General features: G+C 36.1%; 1 pseudogene; it reads left to right on the top strand.

The window, feature by feature from the left end:
• Positions 1–15,359: 15,359 nt before the first annotated feature.
• Positions 15,360–20,230, top strand: part of LOC144308822 (proline-rich nuclear receptor coactivator 1-like) — a 69,824-nt pseudogene continuing 64,953 nt past the window's right edge.

Genomic DNA, 20,230 nt, shown 5'->3' on the forward strand with positions numbered 1-20,230 from the left:
TATAGCTGAAATATATATATTTATTTTTATATATTATATATATATCATATATCATATATATATATATATATATATATATATATATATATACATAATATATATCACCTCTTCTGTATTCATTCATCTAGCGATGGACATTTGGGCTGCTTCCATAATTTGGCTATTGTAAATAATGCTGCAATAAACATGAGGGTGCATACACCTTTCAAGTTAGTGTTTTTTGTATTCTTTGGGTAAATATCGAGTAGTGCAATTATTGGATCATAAAGAGGTTCTAGTTTTAAATTTTTGAAGAACTTCCAGACTGTTTTATGCAGCAATTTTCATTCATAGCAGCAGTACATGAGGCTACCTTTTTCTGCCAACACTTGTTGTTTATTGTGATTTTGATTTTAGCTATTCTGACAGTTGTGAGGTGCTATCTCATTGTAGTTTTGATTTCTATTTCCCTGATAATGAGTGATGTTGATCATCTTTTCATGTGTCTGTTGGTCATCTGGATGTCTTTGAAGAAATGTCTTTTGTTCATGTCCTCTGCCTATTTTTAAATTGGATTACTTTTTTTTATATAAGCCATATAAGTTCTTTATCTATCTTTAGTACTATTTAATATGTCATTTGTAAATATCTTCCCTTGTTTAGTAGGTTGTATTTTAGTTTTGTTGATTGCTTCCTTTGCTGTGCAGAATTTTTTATTTTGATGTAGTCCTAATCATTTATTTTTGCTTTTATTGCTCTTGCCTCAGGAGACATACCTAGAAGAATGTTGTTACAGACAGTCCTCTAATATTTCTTAAATGAGATAATAGGTTAAATATCTGGTAAACCTCTTAGTCATTAAATTTCTAAAGTATATTTATTTTGATTTCACTCTTAATACTTATTTTAAAATTGCCATCCCAAGAGTTTCCAATGTATACATTCATCAGTAACATATGAGCAGTTTTTTTTTTTTAACTGTCATTGCAAGTCAGGAATGGAGAATACTGAATTTAGGACGTCAATAAACACTAGTGGAAAATTACAACTATCATCCCTTTTAAAATATTTATAATTTGAATAGATAAATATACTTAATGATTGTTTATATTTTTCACAATTGTCAATAAGATTAAATATTAGGGACACCTGGGTGGCTTAGGATTTGGATGTCTGCCTTTGGCTCAAGTCATGATCCAGGGTCCTAGGATTGAGTCCTACATCAGGCTCCCCTCAGGGACCCTGCTTCTCCCTCTGCCTAGGTCTCTGCCTCTCTCTGTGTGTCTCCCGGGAATAAATAAATAAAAATTGAAAAAATATATTTTATTAACTTCTCAGCAAAAATGCTTATCTAACACTTAAAATTTTTGAAAACTTACTATCAGATGTATAATTTCAACTACATAATAATCTTGCATTTATCTAGAAAGTTAATCTTGACTTATAATTATTCTCTAAGCTGTTTCTTACTCTGTGCTACCTCTAACTTTTCTGATCTTTTCTCCCTGGAGTTATATGCAACAGTAAAAGCATTATATTATTAACAGTAAATAGCTTGTTAATCAACATACCTTTTAGAGCAACAGAACAAGCAATTTACAATGTGCTTTAGATTGAAAAATACAGAATAAAGACTTTTATCTTTATTGTTACTTACGATGATACACTTATCAATAAAAATAATTATTCACAATTATTTACAACTTTTCTACATAATACTTCTCGAATTTGGGATAGCCTAATATAGAGATAATAAGGTGACAGGAAATGTAATTATAGACTGGAACAAAATATCACCAAATGTCAGATTTTCCTTTTTGTTCTTACTTTAGGAGTATTTCATATTTTTTGGAAGTTGACTACAAGTTTAGAAGATGAAGAAGATGAAACAAACATATTTTCACAGAGCTAATTTTAATATGATTTTCCCAAGAGGTTGATTTGCCAATAGGTTATCCAAAAAATATTCAACATAACCCTCAAATTATCTTTTATCATTCTCCTCATTTCTTAGTTCCTGAACAATCAATTGGCAGCATTACTCTAGTATGTATTATTCTCCTTAAACACAAGCCATTCATGCAATTTTTCATAGAAACACATCATTAATTTGGTAATTTCTTTTAAATGATTCACATAAAAGTAGATTTAGGGAATAGCAATGACTGTCCATATCCTACTGGCCTCTAACTTCTGTTCGTGATCTATTAAATCCAGGCATGCAAATCTCTGTATTTTTAGCTCTCAAGTCCTAGATACCCAAATGATAGTTGCAGAGGGCATTAAACAATGTTTAAGAGGGAGCTGCTCTTAGAAGCATAAAACAAAAGATTTATACCTAACACTTCACAGTTCTGTTCAAAAGTACTATAAAGAGTAGTTTAGAGTAAAAAAGCAAATCAAAATAAATAAAATTGGTTGTTTAATGTAAGCATTACCATAATTAATCCTTTATTTTCTCTTGTTATCTACCTTTTACATTTTTCTGACCTCTGAGGAATAGAATGAGTATAAATATATGATATTTTCCATGAACTTCCCCTTTGTGTCTAGCTCCATTCTGTGTCCACATACCAGACAATAATCACTAAAATAAACGACATAGTCTTGGTCCAGCACTGAATAAAAATTGTAGACTGGAAACATTTATTTTCAGTGAATTTCTAAATTCCTTTCTGTACCTAAATGACTTCTCATTTAATTCATTCTTTTAAAATATAATTGATGCACAATGTTACATTAGTTTCAGGTACAACATAGTGAATCAACTTCTGCATACATTATGCTATGTTCACCATAAGTGTAGCTAACATGTGTCCCCATACATTAGTGTTACAATAGCATTGACTATATTCTTTTGCTGTGCCTTTTATTTCTGCAATTTATTCATTCTGTATCTAGAAACTTGTCTCCCATATCTCTTCATTCATTTTGCCCAACCTCATACACCTTATCATCTCCTCCAGAAACCATCAGTTTGTTCTCTGTATTTATGTCTCATCTCATTCTTCTATTTGTTTATTTACTTATTATAGATTCTACTTATGAGTGAGATCATTTGACATTTGTATTTATCAGTCTGACTTATTTCACTTATATAATAATCTCTAGGTCCACCCATGCTCTTACAAAGGCCTTAATCTCATTCATTTTTATGGCTACATAGCATTGCACGATAGATAGATAGATGATAGATAGATAGATGATAGATAGATAGATAGATAGATGATAGATAGATAATAGTTTCCAGATAGATAATAGTTTCCATATCTTGGCTATTGTAAATAATGATGCAATAAACATAGGAATGCATATGTCATTTTGTTTTTTTTTTAAAGATGTTTATTTATTAGAGAGAGACAGAGAGGACAGAGGAGAGAAGGGGGAGGCTCAGAGGAAGAGAGAGAAAAAGAATCCCAAGCGGGGCTCTATCTCAGGACCTCAAGATCATAACCTGGGCCAAAATCAAGAGTCAGATACTCAACCAACTGAGCCACCCAGGTGCCCCTGCACATATCATTTTGAAGTAGTGTTTTTGTATTGTTTGGGTAAATACCTAATAGCGGATTTATTGGATCAGATGACATTTCTATTTTTAATTTTTTCAGGAACCTCATGCTGGTTTCTATGTTGGCTGTAATGATTTACATTCCCATCAAGAGTGTATGTACAAGGGTACTTTTTTCTCTGAATCCTCACCAATATTTGTTGTTTCTTATAATTTTGATTTTACCCATTTTAATAGGTGAAAAATAATACCTCATTGTGGTTTTGATGTGCACTTCCCTGATGATTAATGATGTTGAGCATCTTTTCATGTATCTATTGTCTATCTTGTTGTCTTTTTTTGGAAAAATGTCTATTCATGTCTTCTGCCCATTTTTAATAAGATTATTTGTGCTTTTGGTATTGAGTTGTAAAAGTTCTTTATACATTTTGTATATTAACCCTTATTGGATATATCATTTGTAAATATCTTTTCGCACTCTGTAGTTTGCCTTTTTGTTTTGTTTATGATTTCCTTTGCTTTACAAAAAAATTTTGCTTATTATTATTTTTGCAAAACCTTTTTATTTTGATGTAGTCCCAAAGGTTTATTTTTCCTTTAGTTTCCCTTGCTTTAGGAGACATATCTGGAAAAGTGTTGCTACGGCCCATGTCAGAGAAATTACTAATTGTGTCATCTTGTAGGATTCTTATGTTTTAGGTCTCACATTTAAGTCTTTATTTAATATATATGGAGTTTATTTTTGTATGTGTGGTAGTATTAAACAATAGTCTAGTTTAATTATTTTACACATAGCTATCTAGTTGTCTCAGCAGCACTTATTTAAAATACTGTGTTTCCTTCCTTGTATATTCTTATGTAATTTGTCATAGATTAATTGAACATAAATGTGTGGGTTCATTTCTGGACCCTCAATTCTGTTCTACTGATCTGTCAGTTTTTGTTCCAGTACCTTATTATTTTGATTACTAAAGTGTTGCTGTATATCTTAAAATCTGGAATTGTGATACCTCCAGTTTTATTCTTCTTTCTGAAGATTGCTTTGGTTATGTAAGGTCTTTTGTGGCTCCTTAAACATTTTAGCATTATTTGTTCTAGTTTTGTGAAAAATGCTGTTGGTATTTTGATAGGGATTTCATTGAACCTGTAGGTTGATTTGAGTAATATGGACATTTTAACAATTTTAATTCTTCCAATCCACAAGCATGGAATATCTTTCCATTTGTTTATATTATCCTCAATTTATTTTATTAATGTTTCACAATTTTCAGATTACAGTTCATTCACCCCTTTTGTTAAGTTTATTCCCAGATATTTTGTTATTTTTAGTGCAATTGTAAATGTTGTTGCTTTATTAAGTTCTTTTTCTTCTATGTTATTATTAGTGTATAAAAACAATTGATATCTGGTTATTAATTTTGTATTCTCTCCCTCTATTGACTATGTCCATTACTTCTAGTAGTATTTTGGGGGGAAATCTTTGGGAATCTGTATGTATAGTATCACTATCATGTCATTTCCAAATAGTGACAGTTCAAATTCTTTACCAACATGAATACATCTTACTTATTTTTCTTGTGTGATTGTTGTGGCTAAGACTTCCAGTACTTTGTTGAATAAAAGCAGTGGCAGTGGACATCCTTATCTTGTTCCTGATCTTAGAAGAAAAGCTCTCAGTTGTTCACCACTGACTATGATATTAGCTATGTTTTTTTCACACATAGCATTTATTATATAATCCACTTCTTTGCAAGTATTTATTTTGAATACATGTTGAATCTTGTCAAATAATTTTGCTGCATCTATTGAGATGATCATATGATTTTTTAAAATTCTTGTTGTGGATGTGGTATATCACATTGATTGATTTGTTAATATAGGACCATCCTTGAATCTGTTATAAATTCTACTTGATTGTCATGAATGATTACTTTAATGTATTGCTGTATATGGTTTTTTAATATTTTGTGGAGGATTTTTGCATCTATGTTCTTAAGGGATTTTAGCTTCTAGTTTTCATTTTTGTATCTTTTTCTGGTTTTGGTATCAAGATAATGTTGGTCTTGAGAATGTATTTGGAAACTTCCCTTCCTCTTCTATATTTTGGAATAATTTGAGGAAATTAGGTATTAAGTCTTTAAATGTTCAGTAGAATTCATCTGTGAATCCATCTGGTTCTGAATTTTTATTTTTTGTAGTTTTTGATTAATGATTCAATTTCTTTACTAGTGATTTGTCTATTCATATTTTAAATTTCTTCCTGATTCAGTTTTGAAAGACTGCATGTTTCTGGGAATATATCCATTTCTTCGAGGTTGTCCAATTGTGGGGATATAATTTTTCATACTATTGTCTCATAATCCCTTGTATTTCTGTGATATCAGCTTACTGATCTTTCATTTTTGATTTTCGTGATTATTTTTTCTTTTTTATATAAATTTATTTTTTATTGGTGTTCAATTTGCCAACATAGAACAAAACACCCAGTGCTCATCTCATCAAGTGCTCCCCTCAGTGCCCATCACCCAGTCACCTGCACTCCCTGCCCACCTCCCCTTCCACCACCCCCTAGTTCGTTTCCCAGAGTTAGGAGTCTCTCATGTTCTGTATCCCTTTCTGATATTTCCCACTCATTTTTTCTCCTTTCCCCTTTATTCCCTTTCACTATTTTTTATATTCCCCAAATGAATGAGACCATATAATGTTTGTCCTTCGACGATTGACTTATTTCACTCAGCATAATACCCTCCAGTTCCATCCACGTCGAAGCAAATAGTGGGTATTTGTAGTTTCTAATGGCTGAGTAATATTCCATTTTATACATAGACCACATCTTCTTTATCCATTCATCTTTCGATGGACACCTAGGGTCCTTCCACAGTTTGGCTATTGTGGATATTGCTGCTATAAACATCGGGGTGCAGGTGTCCCGGCATTTCATTGCATCTGTATCTTTAGAGTAAATCCCCAGCAGTGCAATTTCTGGGTCGTAGGGCATATCTATTTTTAACTCTTTGAGGAACCTCCACACAGTTTTCCAGAGTGGCTGCACCAGTTCACATTCCCACCAACAGTGCAAGAGGGTTCCCCTTTCTCCACATCCTCTCCAACATTTGTTGTTTCCTGCCTTGTTAATTTTCCCCATTCTCGCTGGTGTGAGGGAGTATCTCATTGTGGTTTTGATTTGTATTACCCTGATGGCAAGTGATGCGGAACATTTTCTCATGTGCATGTTGGCCATGGGTATGTCTTCCTCTGTGAGATTTCTGTTCATGTCTTTTGCCCATTTCATGATTGGATTGTTTGTTTCTTTGGTGTTGAGTTTCATAAGTTCTTTATAGATCTTGCTAGCCCTTTATCTGATATGTCATTTGCAACTATCTTCTTCCATTCTGCAGGTTGTCTTTTAGTTTTGTTGACTTTATCTTTTGCTGTGCAAAAGCTTCTTATCTTGAAGAAGTCCCAATAGTTCATTTTTGCTTTTGTTTCTCTTGCCTTCATGGATGTATCTTGCAAGAAGTTACTGTGGCTAAGGTCAAAAAGGGTGTTGCCTGTGTTCTCCTCTAGGATTTTGATGGAATCTTGTCTCACATTTAGATCTTTCATCCATTTTGAGTTTATCTTTGTGTATGGTGCAAGAGAGTGGTCTAGTTTCATTCTTCTGCATGTGGCTGCCCAATTTTCCCAGCACCATTTATTGAAGATACTTTCTTTTTTTCCAGTCTTTCCTCCTTTGTCGAATATTAGTTGACCATAAAGTTGAGGGTCCCTAAGATCAGGAACAAGACAGGGATGTCCACTCTCACCACTGCTATTCAACATAGCAGTCCTAGCCTCAACAATCAGGCAACAAAAAGAAATAAAAGACATTCAAATTGGCAAAGAAAAAATCAAACTCTCCCTCTTCGCCGATGACATGATACTCTACATAGAAAACCCGAAAGACTCCACCCCAGGATTGCTAGAACTCATACAGCAATTTGGCAGCATGGCAGAATACAAAATCAATGCCCAGAAGTTAGTGGCATTTCTACACACTAACAATGAGACTGAAGAAAGAGAAATTAAGGAGTCAATCCCATTTACAATTGCACCCAAATCGTAAGATACCTAGGAATAAGCCTAACCAAAGAGGCAAAGGATCTATATCCAAAAAACTACAGAACACTTCTGAAAGAAATGGAGGAAGACACAAAGAGTTGGAAAAATATTCCATGCTCATGGATTGGAAGAATTAATATTGTGAAAATGTCAATGTTACCCAGGGCAATTCACACGTTCAATGCAATCCCTATCAAAATACCATGGACTTCCTTCAAAGAGTTGGAACGAATTATTTTAATATTTGTGTGGAATCAGAAAAGACCCCGTATAGCCACGGGAGTATTAAAAAAAGAAAACCATAGCTGGGGGCATCACAATGCCAGATTTCAGGTTGTACCTCAAAGCCGTGGTCATCAAGACAGTGTGGTACTGGCACAAAAGCAGACAATACATCAATGGATCAGAGTAGAGAACCCAGAAGTGGACTCTTTTTTCTTAATGAGAAATTTATTCCTGGGTTGCAAGGTGGTTCAATATTCACAAGTCAATCAACCTTAATAAAATAAAGGGTAAGAATCACATGATCTTCTCAATTGATGCAGAAAAAGCATTTGACAGAAAACAACATCCATTCATGATAAAAACCTTCAACAAAGTAGGGATAGATGAGACATACCTCAACATAAGGGCATATATGAAAAACCCATACCCAATACCATCCTCAGGACACCTGGGTGGCTCAGCGGTTGAGCATCTGCCTTCAGGTCAGCGTGTGATCATGGGATCCAGGATTGAGTCCCACATTAGGCTCCCTGTGAGAAACCTGCTTCTCCCTATGCCTATGTCTCTGCCTCTCTGTGTGTCTTTCATGAATAAATAAATAAATCTTTAAGAAAAAAAAATAATATCATCAATTGTCAGAAACAAGACAGGAATGTTCACTCACCACTTTTATTTAGGATAAGACTGGAAGTCCTAGCCCTTAGGGAACTCGGCGCACTCTCCTGGGTGCGCAGTTGCTCTGTTACATGCATATGAGAAAATGCTCCGCATCACTTGCCATCAGGGAAATACAAATCAAAACCACAATGAAATACCACCTCACACCAGTGAGAATGGGGAAAATTAACAAGGCAGGAAACAACAAATGTTGGAGAGGATGCGGAGAAAAGGGAACCCTCTTACACTGTTGGTGGGAATGTGAACTGGTGCAGCCACTCTGGAAAACTGTGTGGAGGTTCCTCAAAGAGTTAAAAATAGACCTGCCTTACGACCCAGCAATTGCACTGTTGGGGATTTACCCCAAAGATACAAATGCAATGAAACGCCGGGACACCTGCACCCCGATGTTTATAGCAGCAATGGCCACGATAGCCAAACTGTGGAAGGAGCCTCGGTGTCCAACGAAAGATGAATGGATAAAGAAGATGTGGTTTATGTATACAATGGAATATTACTCAGCTCTTAGAAACGACAAATACCCACCATTTGCTTCAACGTGGATGGAACTGGAGGGTATTATGCTGAGTGAAGTAAGTCAGTCGGAGAAGGACAAACATTATATGTTCTCATTCATTTGGGGAATATAAATAATAGTGAAAGGGAATATAAGGGAAGGGAGAAGAAATGTGTGGGAAATATCAGAAAGGGAGACAGAACGTAAAGACTGCTAACTCTGGGAAACGAACTAGGGGTGGTAGAAGGGGAGCAGAGCGGGGGGTGAGAGTGAATGGGTGACGGGCACTGGGGGTTATTCTGTATGTTAGTAAATTGAACACCAATAAAAAATAAATTAAAAATAAAAGACTGGAAGTCCTAGCCTCAGTAATCACAAAAACAAACAAACAAACAAATGTCATCCAAACATACAAAGAAGTCAAGCTTTCACTTTTCTATATAGAAAATGCAAAAGACTTCAGAAAAAAATTGTTGGATCTGATACACTAGTCAGTAAAGCCACAGGATACAAAATCAACCTACAAAACTCTGTTGCATTTCTATATACCAATAATGAAGCAGCAGAAAGAGAAATCAAGGAATTGATTCCATTTACAATTGCACCAAAAACCATATGATACTTAGGAATACACCTAACCAAAGAGGTAAAAGATCTATACTCTGAAAACTATAAAACATTGATGAAAGAAATTGTAGATGAGACAAAGAAATGGAAAAACTTTCCACACTCATGGATATAAAGAACAAATATTGTTAAAATATCTATCTACCAAAAGAAATCTACACATTTAAGGAAATCCCTATCAATATAACACTGATATTTTTCACAGAGCTAGAATATACAATCCTAACATTTGTATGGAACCAGAAAAGACCCTGAGTAGACAAAGGAATCTTGAAAAATAAAATATGGAGGCATCACAATTTCAGACTTCAAGCAGTATTATGAAGTTGTAGTTATCAAGAAAGTATGATACTGGGGCACCTGGGTAGCTCAGCAGTTGTGTGTCCACCTTTGGCTCAGGGCGTGATCCTGGAGTCCTGCGATCGAGTCCCACATCAGGCTCCCTGCATGCAGCCTGCTTCTCCCTCTGCCTGTGTCTCTGCCTCTCTCTCTGTGTGTCTCTCATGAATAAATAAATAAAATATTTTTAAAAAGAAAGTATGATACTGGAACAAAACAGCCACATAGATCAGTAGAACAGAATAGAAAACCCAGAAATGGATTCACAACTATATAGTCAACTAATCTTTAACATAGCAGGAAAGAATATCCAATGAAAAACAGTCTTTTCAATAAATGCTTTTGGGAAAACCAGACAGCCACATGCGGAAGAATGAAACTGAACCACTTTCTTACACCATATACAAAAATAAATTCAAAATGAATGAAATACATAAATGTGAGATAGGAAACCATCAAAATCCTAGAGGAGAACATAGGCAGTAGCCTCTTTGCTATTGGCCATAGCAACTTCTTACTAGGTAATGTCACCTGTAGCAAGGGAAACAAAAGCAAAATAAACTATTGGAACTTCATCAAGATAAATCATTTAATGAGTCTTCTAAATATTTATTGGTTTAATTGATTTCCTCTATTATCTTTTTAACCTCTGTATCATGTATTTCTTCTGTGATATTTATTATTTGCTCCCTTCTACTCACCTTGGACTTTTTTTGTTTTTATCTAGTTTTTTAGGGTGTAAGGGTAGATTGCTTATTTGAGGTTTTTCTTATTTCTTGAAGTAGGCCTGTATTGCTAGTTCCCTCTTATAACTGGCTGTTCTGTGTCCTTCAAATTCTGTACCATTGCATTTTAATTTTAGTTTCTCTCTATGATTTTTTTTATTTCTTCTTTTTTTTTGTAGCAAAGTATTTTTTTTAATTTATTTTTTATTGGTGTTCAATTTACTAACATACAGAATAACCCCCAGTGCCCATCACCAATTCACTCCCACCCCCCGCCCTCCTCCCCTTCTATCACCCTTAGTTCGTTTCCCAGAGTTAGCAGTCTTTACGTTCTGTCTCCCTTTCTGATATTTCCCACACATTTCTTCCCCCTTCCCTTATATTCCCTTTCACTATTATTTATATTCCCCAAATGAATGAGAACATATAATGTTTGTCCTTCTCCGACTGGCTTACTTCACTCAGCATAATACCCTCCAGTTCCATCCACGTTGAAGCAAATGGTGGGATTGTTTCATTGACTCATTAGTTGTTTAGTACCATGCTGTTTAGTCTCCACATGTTTGTGTTTTTTCTAGTTTTTTTTCTTTTAATTTATCTCCAGTTTCATAGAGTTGTGATAAGAAAAGATACATGGTATGATTTCAGTCTTAAATTTATTGAGGCAGAATCTATGGCTTAATATGTAATCTATTCTGCAGAATGTTCCATATATACTTGAAAAGAAAATATATTATGTTGGTTTTAGATGGGATGTTCTCTATATATCTGTTATATTCACATAGTTCAATGCATCAGAGGGGTCCTCTGTATCTCTTGGATATGAATGCTTGTTTCCTTTCCCAGATTAGGGAAGCTCTCAGCTATTTGCTCAAATACACCTGGTTTCTCTCTCTCTCTCTCTCCCTCCCTCCCTCCCTCATGAATTCCAATTATATGGATTTTATTTTTTCAAACTATCACTAATTTCTCAGACCCTTTTCTTGTGTGTTCTTGTTTTTTCTCTTTTTCTTCCGCTTTCTTCCTTTCAATCAACTTCTCTTCTATGTCACTTATTCTCTCTACTGCCTCATTTACCCTGTTAGAGTATCCAGTTTAAACTACATTTCAGAGTATTTTTAATTTAGGCCTGATTAGATCTCATTTCTGCACTAAGAGATTCTTTAGAGTGTTTTATGCTTTATTCAAGTCCAACTAGTAACTTTATAATTGTAATCCTAAACTGTATCTCCTACATTTTACTAAAATTCATATCCATTAGATCTCTGGCAGAGAGTATCACCTCTGGTTCTTTCTTTTGTGGTGAATTTTTCCTTCTAGTCATGTTGTCAATTTCAGAATGGCTGCACGATTGTACAGAGTCAAAAATATCAACCATGATTCAAGCAAAAAACACACTAGACTATTCTGAAGATTTCAGGAACGAGAAAATAAAAGAAAAAAGACAAAGAAAAAGAAAAACAAATGTAAAAAAGACAGAAACAACCAAAAAGGGGGATAATGGTGGGGCAGAAAGGATATAATCTCACAGAATGGACCAAAATGAAGATCCACTTGGATCTGAGTGTATTCTGGTCTGTACATTAGAAGATAGTAATTTCCAAATTTATATAAAAAAACCCTATACATACACAAAAGTATAATCAAATACAGTGAAAGGAAGCCAAAAATGTAGTATATGTCTATAACATGTAATTATAAAATATGAAAGTTAAAAAAGAAAAAAACTTAAAGAGTTGATAAAGTAATAAACTATTTGAGATGGGGAAAAAGGAAGATTATTGGAAAATCTTGACATGAAAGATAAACAAATCATAAAAAATCCCTCAAGTCCTATATACTATTTTCCCCTAGTCCTGGAATTTTCCAGTCCTGTTTGGTTAATAAACTTGCTGTTCCCTTTTTCCTCCAGCTGATCTTCTGGCAGAGACCCCTGCTACTGCGACTCTGATTTTCAGGTGTCTTCGCTTGGTCAGGGATGCATACCCCTTGCCAGGTGGCCAGACTTAGTGTAAACTGCTGTGTGAGGTTTTTATTCCCTGACGCTTTTCCTGGGCCTCTTTTGAGAGCGAAAGGAAAAAAGATAGCCATGCCCAGATCTCCAGCCCTGAAGAGAAGAGATCCTGGCATGTGGCACACTCTACAGCTTGCTATGGTGCCCATCCACTTAGATCTTCTCCAGGGGCAAGTGTGTGTGTGTTGGGGGGACACCGATTTGTACAATTTCCAGGGCCCCATCAGGGGGAGCTTTCACCCTTTTGTATGTGCACCCACTCCACCCTTCCCAGAGGAAGTGGAGGCCTACCCCATTTCTGCTCATTGCAAGGTCCTGGCATGAAAAGAATTCACCTGGTTGAGTGCATACCTCCTCTGCCTCTCCCAGAGGAAGGTGGAGGGTTGCTGTGTTCCAGGCTTTTGCAGGGACTCTAAAAGTGAGTGGTCACCTGATCCATCTGCAGTTTGCAGTTTATGGCACAATGACCTGAGCCTTCTCCCAGGCTCGATGACCTAAACCCATTTTCCTCCTCCAATGCTTGGGAACTCTGCTGGCTCAGGCACCTCTGCTCTTTCTCTTTCTCTGGGAATATTGAGACCCCATTGTCTCTCCTGGAATTCTGCCTCAGTTCACCACTGAGCACCTTTCAGACAAGGAAGTCTCTCACAGGAGCAGATTTCTAAAGGTCCAGATTTTGAGCTTTAGGGCTGTATCATTTTCCTGCAGCTGGCTTACAAAGGCTTCTTCCCTCCACCATTTATCTTAAGATATGTCCCCTTCATTTCTTTACTCCACACTCCTACTCCTAATGGTGTTCCAGCCATTCTTTCTTTACATTTCAGGTTGAATTCATAGATGTTCAGGATGGTTTGATAGTTATCTAGTTAAATTTAGGGGACCAGAAGAAATGAGGACCCCTATTCCACCATCTTTCCCCCCCTCCAATTATGGCCATTTCTTTTTCACTTAAAGAAGTTGCCTTAACATTTTTATAAGTCTATTTTAGTGGTGATAAACTCCTTTATTTTTTTCTTTGGGAAAGTCTTTATCTCTCCCTCATATATGAATGATAATCTTGCTGGGTAGAGTATTCTTGGTTGTAGGTTTTATTTTGTTTTGTCTTTACCTTTCAGAATTTTGAATATATTATGCCACTCTCTTCTGGCCTACAAAGTTTCTGCTAAAAAATCAGCTCATAGGATGCCTGGATGGCTCAGCGTTGAGCATCTGCCTTTGGCCCAGGGTGTGATCCTGGAGTCTTGGGATTGAGTCCCACGTCAGGCTTCCTGCATGGAGCCTGCTTCTCCCTCTCTCTCTATCTGTGTCACTCATGAATAAATAAATAAAATCTTTTTAAAAAATCAGCTCATTCCCTTACAGGTTTTCCCTTGTAGATAACTTTGTTTCTCTCTTGCTGCCTTTAAGATTCTTTATTTATCTTTAATCGTTTCTATTTAATTATTACCTGTCATGGTATGAACCTCCTTGAGTTCATCTTGTTTGGCACTCTCTGTGATTCTTAGAGTTGGATGTCTATTTCCTTCTTAAGATTAGGGAAGTTACAAGCTATTATTTCTTCAAATAAGTTTTTCATACATTTCTCTCTTTTTATTTTTCCCAGACATCTAAAATGCAAATGCTTGTTCACTTGATGTTGTCCAAGAGATGAGTTAATCTAGCCTCATTTAAAAAAAATCTTTTCACATTTTGCTGTTTACGTTAGGTGTTTTCCATTATCCTGTCATCCCGGTCACTAATACATGCTTTTGCATCTGCAAACCTACTGTTGATTCCCTGTAGTCTGTTTTTATTTCTGTTATTGTATTTTTCAAATCTGGCTCTTCTTTGTATTTCATATCTCTTTGTTGAAGGGCTTACTGAGTTCTCATGCTCTTCTCACCAGCCTTGTATCTTTATGATCATTAATTTAAATTATTAGACATATTGCTTATCCCTTTTTCATTTAGTTATTTTTCTGAGGGTTTTTGTGTATGTGTGTTCTTTCTTCTGAATAATATTTTTTCCTCCTTTTTCTTGGCTTTCTGTTTTTGTTTTAAAGAATTCACTTAAACAACTACTTCTACTAAACTTGAAGGAGTGGTTTTGTTTATCATCATTCCATATGTAGATTGTATGCTTGGTGACTTTTACTGGATAGCTAGAGCTGTGGCTGACATGGGCTGGGGATCATGGGACATTGCACATAGTGGCACCCTGCTGGGAGAGCTAAAACTGAGATGGATGCAAGCTGGAGTAACCCCAGGTTCCATGTCCTAAGGGGTCCCTGGGAGGATAACTGAAGCTAAAATGGGTGCAAGCCATGGTGTCTTGGTACATTCTGTGCAGGTGATGCTTAGGCAGGGTGGCTGGAATTAATGTGGTATGTCAGCTCTGAAGTCCCCTAGCACTCTGCAGAAAGGGTGCCCTGTCAGGATATCTGAAGATAAAGTGGACCTGGGGTTCTAAACACAGAGGGCAACTTGGCAGGATAGCTGAAGCAGAAATAGATGTAAATAGAAATGTTCCTGAACTCTCCACACAAAGGGTACCCAGAAGGGGCAGCTTGAACTGAAAGTGAATACAGGCTTGGAGGTCCTGGGGTGCTCCACACACAGGATATCCTGGTGAAAAATCTAAAGCTAGAATAGGCACAGGCTGGTGTGGTCTCTGTGGTTGCTGTGCAAAATGTGCCCTAGAAAGACAGCTGAAGGTCAATCAGATGCAAACCAGTGTCCCAAGGTGTTTAGCACAGCAGGTGACCTGGCCAAGCAGCTAGAGCCAAAGCCAACAAGGGTAAAAGTGTTTTTGGGTACTCCACACGAAGGGTACCCTGGTGGTGTGGCTGAAACCAGTGTAGGCATAGATATGGGGTTCTTGGGACCCTTCATATAAGGGTGACCCTGGCAAGATGTCTGGATCTGAAGCAGACATCAGCTGAGATATCCTGGAGCTCTCTGCACTGAGTGTCTTAGCACACCAACTGAAGCCAAAGTGATGTGGCTCTGGAGTGTCGTAGGGTGCTTTGTGTCTGTCACCTTGAGGCAAAGGCTGGGCCTATAGTGAGCACTAACTAGGGGTGTCTTTTGTGCACTGTTCTGTGGCCACCTTGGTAAGAGAGTTGGCACTGGTGTGGCCTAAGGTTCCAGGGCTCAACAAGTTATCAGGCTGGTTAGGGCACCCACGTAGTGCTCTGGTCTGTACTTTCAAAGTGGAGGGGGTGTGTAAGTCATGCCCATTAGCCCCACCTACCAAGAAAATGTTTTGGCAGCTTCCACACCATTTGGCAAAGTTCTAGGGATGACTTATATACTAGTTATTCTTTTAAAGTGTAACTGTTTAAATGAAGAAAAGGGACACCTGGATGTCTCCGTCAATTGTGTCTGGCTCTTGGTTTTGGCTCAGGTCATCATCTCATGGCCATGAGATTGAGACTGGGTTGGACTCAGTGCAGAGTCTGCTTAAGATTCCTTTCTTTTTCCCCTCTGTTTTCCCCATTCTCTCTCTCTCAAATACATGAATAAAATCTTTAAAAAGTAGAAAAGAAAGGAAAAAAGAAAATAAATTTTAAAAATCTTAAAAAGAAAAAAGAAAGAAAAAAGAATAGAAGAAAAAAGAAGAGGAGCAAAATAAGTAGAAAAGAAAAAAGAAAGAAAATGAAAACAGGAAATCCAAAGAACAAAAACAAGTCAAAAGGAAAAAAGAAAAGAAAAAGGTGGGGGACTTATTTTCTGTGTCCCATTGCGACTGGGCCTGATGTGGATTTTTAGATACTGGGTTCACTGAGGATTCAAATTCACTCTTTACTGGACTCTGCTTTGGTCTGGTCTTTTGAGATGGAGTGAGAATATAGTGTGTTGTTCTTTAGTCCCTCTGATCTGGAGAGTGTTTCCATAGCTCTTTTGCCATTTGGTGGAATTCTACTGTAGTGTCTTTTATATTCTAGTTGCTCTTTTAAACTGTGTTTTTTTTTTCTGTGCTCATGGACAGAGGGATATGTTTCCAGTCCCTTAGTACTATCCTTTGCCATTGTAGTTTGCTGAGTCAAGGGTGAGGCTTCTCTCTGTTACCATGTCTCAGTCTTTTATGCTGTTCTTTTTCGCCATTCTTTCCTTGGTCATGCAGAAACTGTTCAGTTGTCCCCCAGTTCTTCAGGAAGAATGATTTTAAAAAGAGATTTAATCTTCATGTTCCATGAAGGATGTGAATTCAGGATCTTCCTATATCACCATATTGGACCAGAACCTCTCAATTCTTAATTCTCTTAATTAGCATTTAAGAATTAACCTCTTAATTCTTAATGTCCTCATGCCACCTGTTTGCTGCCTAACGTCCAACCAATAAAATTTCTATAAATATCTGTCTATTCTGGATAAAGCTTTGTAATTCAAGCATTTTTCCACTAAAATTTATTTTCTATACCTCATTTATATAAGATTCTTCACTGAAAATGAGATTAAAATTGTATCAAAATTTCTGTGATGTTATTGGATGATATCTATTGAGACATATTTGCAGTTTACCAAAGCAAATACCTTTCATTGAGGGGTATTTTTAGGGCTTACAGACTTCTCTAAGAATTCAGAATGCTCATAAACTTGAGTGCAAATAAATTACATTTCTCTTTTCTCGCAATGTAACTGAAATATAGCATTTCCTTCTATTACAAAGATTGACAACAATCTAACATATTATTAGGAGTAACTATAGTTGTCCTGGTGACAGAAAGATGGATATTTCAATTTGTTGTAGCTACATAAATAAATACCATTAATATATGTCACTTCAAGTTTTTGATAATAAATTCATTGCTAGGTTCTTAAGTGAATTAATTGCTAAGTATATATATATTACTGTATCATTATTATTATTTTTTGATAATTATGTTGATAGTTTTTTCCGTGTATTTTATTTTATGCACTAATGATATTATTCTTAGAAGATACCCAGGGATACACCATATTCCCAAAGTAATTCATTGCCCAAGAAAGGGTTAAAGATCTCTGGTTAAATCCCAGTTGTACAACTCTTTGGTGACACTTAAAATGTCGTAGAGTATAAAAGAAAGGGACAATGCATGGTAGAGACTCATTTTTAAAAAAATCTACATGAAATATGCATTAGATTCATCTAGGGTCCTTTCAAAATGACTAATGCATAGGTTGGAGAGGCAACTTGAACATGGGATTTCTAATAGCTCCTAGGTAATTCCATAGTGCAGTAAGTGATGATTATTTTCTTTATCAACCTACAGTAAATGTTATTGGCCTAATGGCCAAATACTGGACACCAGCAAATGGTTCTTTATTTTAGGTGGGACATTGGATATATAGTTTTGAGGATTGTGGTTGTAGGTCTTAAAAAGAGCAATTTAATATTTTAGTTGTAAATAACAGGAAGTACAGTACTTGATTTTTCACTTGCCTTCAGATGCTTTTAAACTTATAAAGGCTTTGTATGTGGGAAAATACATTTTTAGATAAGCCTTATAGAGATATCTTTTTAGATAAGTTTATTAATTTTTCTAAGTAATTTTCCACTATTTTATATTAATACTGAAATATGTCTTTAAAATATAAAATATCTCTATGACTATAAAACCCAATTGAATGTTATTTTAGTGGAAGTACAGTAAGAACTTGACAACTTGGTTATAAGCTATTAAATTTGGCAGGGTCTTACATGGAGAAAGTACCCATAACAGGTATAAATAGATGGTTGGATAGGTGAATGAACTAAGAGGTAGGTGGAAAGGTAAATATTTGTTTCACAACCTAGCTATTCTCTTACAATTGATGTTTCAATAAAAGTGCAACAAATACAATGGATAAACATCTTTTAAAGTGTATTATAATTATGTATTTTAATAGAAATAATTAAAGTCACCTCTGTTTGTTTTAATGAACCTGATGAATAGCAAATAGCCTGATGAAAGAATAAAACATTATTTTGAAGTTGAAAGATTTCCTAGAATGGAAGCAGCATTTCTCTTCAAAGGTAATGGAATAATATTATTGTTTTGGCTATTACAAGATACATAATATCCTACCTTCTGATGATATACAACTAAAATACACCTAATTTATTTCAGTTCTATTACAAGATTTGTGTTATGCCCAAATTTTCCTATTTGCTGGTTTTCTGACCCTGAGAAAATTAAAATATATATATATTTTTTTCCATTAGATAAATATTCTGATGATAAATTTAAAAAAATATATATGAAGGGTAAGAATGTTAAAAAAAGTTTATGAGGCACTGACAAGAAAGACAGATGAATATTGAAGAGGCATGCATTTGTGCAATGTGACATACTCTTCTGTAATTTAATTTTAAGATCCATTAAGGTTTGTAGAGAAATGTTTGTCAAGTGTTTAAACTCTTTGGTGATCGCTGATTAGAGGCAAGATGGTGGAATAGTAGCGGTCTTCATTTCATCTGGTCCCCCAAACTTACCTAGATAACTTTTAAACCATCCTAAACACCTATTAATTCAACCTAAGATGTAAAGAGATAACAGCTGGAATGCTATAGAGAAAAAAGTGATCAGTTCTGGACAAGGTAGGAGGGAGTAGAATAGGGATGGAGGGGAAATATTTGAAGATAAATGGTGGAGGAGGGAGCCTTGGAAAGCCATTGCAGAAAAGCAACACAGTGCGAAATCTGGAACTTTAGAAATCTGCACCTGAAGAGTCTTCCCTGACTGAAAAGTGTTTAATGGGGAAATAGGGCAGAATTGCAGGAGGATCAATGAACTCTCAATATTCCTGGAGAAACAGTGAGAACGGGGTGCCTGGGAGAAAGCTCACCTCAAACTCTGGTCAGATCACAGTAAAGGAGTGGAAGGCAGCAGCCATCCTGGGGCATCTGGGAGAGGCAGACCAGGTCTGCAGGCCAGCAGCTGAGTTCTTTTTGCCCCAGAGCCTGGCAGCAGACAGAATGGGACTATCCTCAGTTCCCTACAGGACAGGTGGAAGTAAAGAGGGCACAGGACAGTGAAAGCTCTCCTGCCATTAGGTGCCTTTCGATTTGTACAAATCAGTGCCCTAATGACTGCCCCCAAGAGGATCTAAGCCAGTGTATACTGAGAGGCAGCAGTTCAGTACATGTGGGGAACTCTTGGCTCCAGGGCTGGAGATCTGGACACCACCATTGGACCACCACTGGACACCCTTCCAATTCACAGGGCAAACAGCTTACACTGAGTCTGGCCACCTGGCAAAGGGCATGCATCTCCGCAAAGGCACAGACACCTGAAAATCAGTGCAGCAGGTTACTCCCCCAAAAAACAGCTGGAAGAACAGGGGAAGAGAAAGTTTACTTACCAAGCAGCACTGGAAAGCTCTAGCACTGAGGACAAAGAATATATAGAACTCAAAGATTTTTCCTTATGATTCAGTTGTCTTCCAGATTAAAAGTTTCCAACATTTTTTCTCTTTTTCTGCCTCAACTACAATATTTTATCAACTCTTTGTTTTTAAGTTTTATCCTTTTTGACTTTCATATTTTACAATTAAATTTCTTAGATATATTCTTCATTTTTGATTCCTTTCGTTGTA

The sequence above is a fragment of the Canis aureus genome, chromosome X (genome assembly GCF_053574225.1).
Source record: "Canis aureus isolate CA01 chromosome X, VMU_Caureus_v.1.0, whole genome shotgun sequence".
In the NCBI taxonomy this organism is placed as follows: Eukaryota; Metazoa; Chordata; class Mammalia; order Carnivora; family Canidae; genus Canis; species Canis aureus.